Source organism: Taudactylus pleione, unplaced genomic scaffold, assembly GCF_031769625.1.
Source record: "Taudactylus pleione unplaced genomic scaffold, aTauple2 ptg000173l, whole genome shotgun sequence".
Taxonomy (NCBI): Eukaryota; Metazoa; Chordata; class Amphibia; order Anura; family Myobatrachidae; genus Taudactylus; species Taudactylus pleione.
The window spans coordinates 3,379,651-3,387,222 of NW_028284575.1; the positions used below are offsets into that span (position 1 = coordinate 3,379,651).

Below are 7,572 nucleotides of genomic sequence, written 5' to 3' on the forward strand. Positions count from 1 at the left end.
CTTTTTCTTCACCATTTCTTATGCCCCTGCCCCTCCTCTAAGAGGCTACTCTTGCTAAAAGTAATCTTGATGCCTTTGAGCACTAATTTTGGGTTTCGGACTATAGATAGACAGTAAAAAGGTCGACAATGTCTAGATAGACACCAAATGTTAGACAGTCAGTAGGTTGACTGGGACAAAAGGTCGACAGAAGGTCGACAGGGTCAAAAGGTCGACAGACTGAAGGTCAACATGTAAGAAGGTCGACAGGTACAAATGGTCGACAGTGTCAAAGGTCAACATGAGGATGGCTGACACAAAAATGGTCAACACATTTCTTTTTTAGGGTTAGACACTTTCCGAAGGGTTGGGGTTAGACACTTACCCAAAAGTTTAGGGTTAGGCACTAACCTCAATGGTTAGGGTTAGGCACCAGGAGGGAGGGTTAGGTTTAGGCACTTACCGGGGGTTAGAGTTAGGCACTAGAAAGGATGGTTAGGATTAGGCGCCTACCCCAATGGTTAGGGTTAGGCACCAGGAGAGAGGGTTAGGTTTAGGCACTTACCAGGGGGGGTTAGGCACTAAAAGGAACTGTTAGATTCAGGCACCTACTCCAGTGGTTAGGGTTAGGCACCAGGAGGGAGGGTTAGGGTCAGGCACCAAGGGGAGGGTTATGGTGAAGATTAGGGCTAAAAACAAAAAAATAATAATGTGTCAATCAATTATGTGTCGATCATTTTTTAACGTCGACCTTTTGGCAGTGTCGACCATTTGTACTGGTTGACCTTCTTACATGTCGACTAGTGTCTCTGCCTTTTGTCCCAGTCGACCTATTGAATGTCTAACATCTTTAGACATTGTCTACCAGTTTTTACTGTCTATGTATTAATCCACACCCCTAGGGGTATATTTACTAAGATGGGAGTTCTATTAAGAAGTGATGTTGCCCATAGCAACCAATCAGATTCTACTTCTCATTTATCTAGCACCTTCTAGAAGATAATACCTGGAATCTGATTGGTTGCTATGGGCAACATCACTTCTTAATAGAACTCCCATCTTAGTAAATTTACCCCCTAATCTCTCCTGCTTTGTCTATTTTCTCTCCCCCTTCTCATTCCACCCTCTACTGCCCTGACAATATATCCCTCTCTATGACCAAGCCCTCACTTTTGCCTTCAACCCTACTATCCCAGCTGTCAATATCAGCCTAGGACGATGCCCTCCTTAACCTCGGTACTCCACCTGACCCACTTTCACCAAAAATGCTCACTCTCTGCTAAGACTTTAGAAGGAAAATGCTCTCTCATGCTGACTTCCTCCACTCTCTCATCATTCTCTCCCCCTACCGCTCTGCCCTTTTTTTGTGGATGAACTGACTTTTAATCTAACCAACCCATGCTGCCTCTTTGCCTCCTTCAACTCCCTCCTTACCTCACCTTCCCTACTCTGTACTTGACTTTGCCATCCATTTTACCCCCAAAATGAATCCCATCTGCCATGACATCTCCTCCCTGTAGACTCCTCTCTCCCCACCCCTGGACCCCGGGGTCTCAGGTGAAGGTTTTTGGGTGCCATGTTCCACTGCTGCAAATTTAGCTCATCCCTTGCAGGGACCACAACAGTTATTTAGACAAATAGCCCAAGCTGTACTGGAAGATTTCAGCATACTCCAGAATAACTATTTGTTAAATAGAACTAATTTGCAAGCGGCAGAGAGAAAGGCCTTTGCAGCTGCATGGCGAGCCTGATTGCCCAATAATAAAAATAAAATACACTCATTTGTGCTCATTCAGACTGAGTTTCAATCTCTTTCAAACGGAAAAATATGTGCCTCCTACATCCTAACTTTCCTCCTACATCCCCAGATGAGGTGCAGGCTCCTGCTGTGAGATCGACCCTAATTGAACAATCAGAAGTCTGACTTTCTTAACTGTATTTTTCATGTTCCCTCGGAGATTGGAACAGAAATAAAAGACATTTCTTGCTATACTCCTATATACAACTCGCTGTGATCTGGGGGAATCATTTATCTTTATATAACTTCAAAGTGATAGAAAGAAATTGCAGAGATAAGCTATAGCTAAAACCGAGGAACACAGGAATCAGCCACAAGTTATATCTCAATGCTTTTTATTTTGGGCTCATTTGACATCTGCATTTTGGACGCAATTAGCACCCAACGCTACCTCTGGCCCGGCGTGTTCACAGAATGTCCGCACAGCATCATTCCCCAGACTGATATGTTAGGGGCAAGAGATGCAGTTTGTATTACTGCCCCAGGTAACAGATTGCTCATAATTCATCTACGGTTCTGCTTAGGGATGTGTGCTGACCCCCGTGTTTCGGTTTTGGACCTGTGTGTCATTGTATTTTGGATCTGGATTTGGATTTTCCTAAAATCGCCCCTCGCGTGTTTTGGTTTTGATTTTGGATCTGGATTTAAAAAAAAAACAAAAAAACATAAAAACAGCTAAAATCACATAATGTGGGCCTGTTTTTGTTCCTACAGTATTATTAACCTCAATAACATTTATTTCCAGTCAATTGTGACCACCTAACAGCTCACAATATTGATTTTTTTCATCTAGTTTAGGGCCAAAAGGTTGCATCCAGCTAACTGGCTGACTAAGCTAAGCGACAGCAGTGGGCGGCACTAACATGTGGCAGTCCAGCTTCCAACATGGCACAGAGTGGCATTGCAGTGGTAGACAGGATGGCAGTTTAATAAACTATACGACACTTAGGAATTTTAAAAACCAAGAATGTTTTACTTAACTAGGTCAGAGGCCCGACGGAGTTGGAATATGTTTATGGACTGAAAGGAAAGGACGGATTAGTTTTTAATTTATTTATTTTAATGTTTTGATTCTTAAAAAAAAAATATGAGGGAAGATCAATTTAGGATCAAGTTCTTCAGTTCCTAAAAAACATCTTTGATCTGGAGGAGGTTTTTTTAATTTTTATACACAACTAATAGAAATGAGGTGGCCTTGCTTGTGGAGGTGCTGCTAGAACATACTGTAATCAGACGTTGACATTGTACTCAGGGACAGAACTGTAACTAGACTTTTTGGTGCCCTGTGCCAGAGAGCGCATTGGTGCCCTCTCCCCCCATTTTTTAAATCGGGACATGAGACCTGAAAAAGAGACATGGCCTCATGGGGAATGGCCAGGGAATAGATAGGGGAGGCAAAGAGATGCTGAGGATACAAGAAGAGGAAGCTATAAGTGAGAATGATAATAAACAGGAAAATTGACAGGCTCAAAGATGCCCCATGCCCTGCGGTGCCGCGGTGCCCTGTGCCATGGCACTGGTCGCACCACCCTAGTTACGGCCCTGCTCAGGGAGGTTGTTAGGGATAATGGGACCAAGGCTTGCTGTTTACATCAGAGGAAAGCAGCCTGTAGTTCTCCGGCTGAACTAGAACTCCCAGCATCTGTGATGTTTGCTGGGCCTACTGGAAGTTATTTGTCAACAACAGGTGGTGTGCTTCAGGTTACCTCAGCCTGCTTTACGCACTGTATGTACCATGTAAATATATTTGTATGTGACCAATATACACAACTACTTTTTGTTTTAAACGAATTTGCACTTTATTGCACACATCCTGGCAGGAAGATGCTCTGTGCTGCTGCTGCTGCTCATATTTGCCCACCCCATCAACTTGGTGGTTCAAACTTTGCTGTCTGTGGCCATTACAATTTATGGACATTCATAAACCATAAAATTAAAAATGTCAGACAGCAATGCCCCAAACAGTACATAATGCAAAAAAAAAGAGGTGCAAGATGGAATTGTCCTTGGGCCCTTCCACCCACCCTTATGTTGTATATATGAAACAGGACATTCACAGCTTAACAAACCAATCACTTCAGCGACAGGGGGCGGGATGTACTAAAGGAAAAATGCGGTAAAAACACAATTTTCGGGGGTTTTTACCGCATTTCCATATGTACTAAACCCCGCCCGCACCCTTTTTACGGCACAGAGGGTAACGCCAGAAAAACCTGGCATTACCCTATAGAAGCCTATGTACTTCTTACCCACAGCTTTTGCGAGCGGCCAAGTGATGGACGCGATGGTCGCGACCATCGCGACCATCGGGTTTGCGACAAGACCCTTGTGGTAGGGTCTCGTTCCCGCAAGCCCGAGTGAGCTTCCTGCTCTGATAGAGCAGGAAGCTCAACTACTGACATCACGAGTGATGTCAGTAGGGCCGCCCTCAAATGGCAGGCGTTCCTTCGGGAACACCTCCTTTTGGCCAGCCACCCCTCTCCCCGCCTTAACATTGACAGCCGCCCCATTTTGTTGCGAGCCCTGGAGCGAGTAATTTCTTGTGCGCACTGCCTGGCCATCTACCCACTTGTGAGCGCATAGCGCTTGCGAGCAGGTCTGATCAGGCCCAGTATTAATTTGTCCCTGCTGGAATCCACCATTACAGGCGCCTCTCTATTTTTTTGACTTAGGAGATGCTGTCGTGTCATGTGCCACTTCAGCTGACAATTTTTTCACCAACAGCTCTTTGTATTTTTTATGTCCGTCGGAAAAAAGACCAAAAGTATGACTTAAACCTAGGATTAAGTATGGTCGTCAAAATATAGTAATCTGATTTCAAGAGATTGATGACCCTTGGATCCTGGTGAAGTGAATGAAGGGCTTGATCTACAAGTCCGACATACTTAGTGGAATCACTCCGTATCAGCTCCTCCTTCAGTTTCTCCAGCTGCTTTTGCAAAATCTGTTTAGGGGAATGACCTGACTCAAGCTGGCAGTGTCTGAACTAACTTCACATGTGGCAAGTTCAAAGGGCTTAAGAACCTTGCACAACATGAAAATTATTCTCTACTGCGCTTGACTAAGGTGTATTCCTGCTCCTTTCCCTATGTCATAGGCCGTTGTGTAGCCTTGGATGACCTTTTGCTGCTCCTCCATATGCTGAAGCATATAGAGGGTAGAATTCCTCCTAGTTACTACCTCTTGCTTCAGCTGATGGCAGGGTAATTTCAACAGTACTTGCTGGTGCTGCAATCTTCAACACGCAGTTGCTGAATGTCGAAAATGTCCCAAATTCTTTTGGGCCACCAAGAGCATCTCCTGCACGCCACTGTCATGTTTACAAAAATGTTACACCACCAAATTAATTGTGTGAGCAAAACATGGGACGTGGTCAAATTCACCCAGATGTCATGCTCTCACAATATTGGTGCCATTGTCAGAAATCACAAATCCTGTGGAGAGTCCACGTGGGGTAAGCCATTTTGCAATGATTTCCCTGAGTTTTTCTAAGAGGTTCTCAGCGGTATGCCTCTTACACAGAGTAGCCTACCTCTGAATGAGCTGTCATTTGTTAGATGCTGCTGTTGCTGTTTGCACTGTTGGAGGCAATACACCTACCCAGTGGACTGTCACAGTCATGTAATCTTTAGTTTGCCCTGTCCCACTTGTCCACCCTTCTGTAGTTTAGTGGACAGTGGGTACAATGGCATTTTGGAGGACACTAATAAGTTTTTTTTTAATGTCCTTGTACAGACTGGGAATTGCTGTTCTAGTGAAGTGGAATCTAGAAGGGACATGGTAGCGGGGACACTGGACCTCAATTAACTGTCTAAAACCCACTGCATTAATGGTGGATACTGGACACACATCTAATACCAGCATAGCTGTTATGGCGTTAGTAATCCGCTGTGCAACTGGGTGACTGCTGTCATACTAGTTCCAGTATGCGAAGGATTGTTTGACAGTCACTTGTTTTGTTAAACTACTAAAATTAGTCTGGGATGAAGATCCACTCACAGCAGCAGCAGAGGCAGCAATAGGCGTAGAACTCAAGGATCCTTCTGAGGAATCACGGATAGGAGAGGAGTCAGTCACTCTCATGAAATTAGATGGAGGACTACTTACGATCACGATTGAGGATGTTGATGATGATGCAGGTGTTGGTGGTGGAGATTGCAGGTGCTTGGATCTAACAGAGAAGGGAGCAGCTAGGTGACACTGGACTGATTGTTAAATTTTTTTAGCCAAAGTTTCTGAATTTGAAAAACACTTTTCAATTCGATGAATGCGCTGTAAGCAGGAGTGGATTGGGACACCGGGTCAGTTCCCGCTAGGCTGGTCCCCAGTGCCTGGCAACCACCCTGTACTTACCTACCCCCGATGCCACGATCGGAGCTCATCTCCGATCTGGCATCTCTACGCAAATCCTGCTGGCAAAAAAAAGGCTGACCAACCATATTTCATTTTGTATTTAGAGATTGTGACATAACATGTTGTTGGTGGTATTCCCAAAGCCCAAAATATAACATGTACAAAAAACAAAGAGCCAAGAAGGGCTAGTTGTTGGGGCACTCTTAAATCAAATTTAATAAAATGTAACCTTTATTAGTAATTATTAAAAAGCTGCGGATCTCCTCATTTTAATAGACTAAATGGATACGGCGAAATAAAAATTCAAAATAATTCCGAGTAATCGTGCTCCTATAAGTTCTAGATTATTTATTCATATCATACAGGAGTTTTGTACCCGTGGTGATCCTGAAATCAACATAAACCAAATCAAATGTAATCACTTATGTCCCTGGTATTATACACTTAGGGCCTGATTCAGACCTGTGCGCTCGCAACCAGGTCGATGGTGGGCCAGTGAGCATGCGCACAATGGAGCCGGCTCCGTCGTGTGCATGTGCAAGACCCGGATAGCGATGGGCACTCCGTCGCTCCGGGTCTTGCAACAAAGGGGCCGAGCTGTCGATGTTGAGTGACAGCACGCCCCCTTTGGTGGGCGGGCCGGGGGAGTGGCTGCCTAATCGGAGGTGTTCCCATGTGAACGCCTCCGTTTGTGGGCGGCCCCACTGACATCATGAGTGATGTCAGTGGGAGAGATTTCGGCTCTGTTCGAGCCAAAATCTCTCTGGGGCTTGCGGCCACGAGACCCTACCACAATGATCTCATCGCAAGACCATCGCGACCATCTTCCTGGCCGCTCGCTATAGCTGTGGGTGGTCACCCACAGCTATGCGAGCGGCCAGGAGGCCGTTCTGAAAAAAAAAAAAGACCGGCACTGATACAGAGCGAGCGCTATGTCAGAGCGTCCGGCTCTGAGTCAGGGCCTTAGTCTCGTTCTGCTCTTAAATATTACCTACAACACCCAATATTCCCTGGTGGTCTCCCATCCAAGTACTAATCAGACCCAATACTGTATAGCTTCCAAGATCAGACGAGATTGGGCATATTCAGTAAGGTATGGTTGTAGGACTACTGTATATAAACAGGAGATTGGGGGTCCTGGTGTAATATAGTTTAAGGGCATTATGTAGGACTAACTCAGTATGAGAAATCTGCTTTGATTAAACAATGGACATAAATTCCCAACAAAGTATTGCACCAGCATACTTTGATTACTGAATAAATTGATTATGTTACCTTCTAAAGTATGTATATCATATTCATATAGCCATATAAACAGATAATCTAAATGCAGGTATAAGTAATGTCAGTCTAATAGTGCCTGGGGATAATCATATCACATGTCAACGCCATTTATATAGTATTCATATGATTGTACATGAGTATGCAAATCCCATATGTTT

General features: G+C 44.6%; 1 pseudogene; it reads right to left on the minus strand.

Moving 5' to 3' along the window:
- Nucleotides 1-7,118: 7,118 nt before the first annotated feature.
- On the minus strand, nt 7,119-7,237 carry LOC148521189 (5S ribosomal RNA; annotated as a pseudogene).
- Between the last annotated feature and the right edge of the window lie 335 nt (nt 7,238-7,572).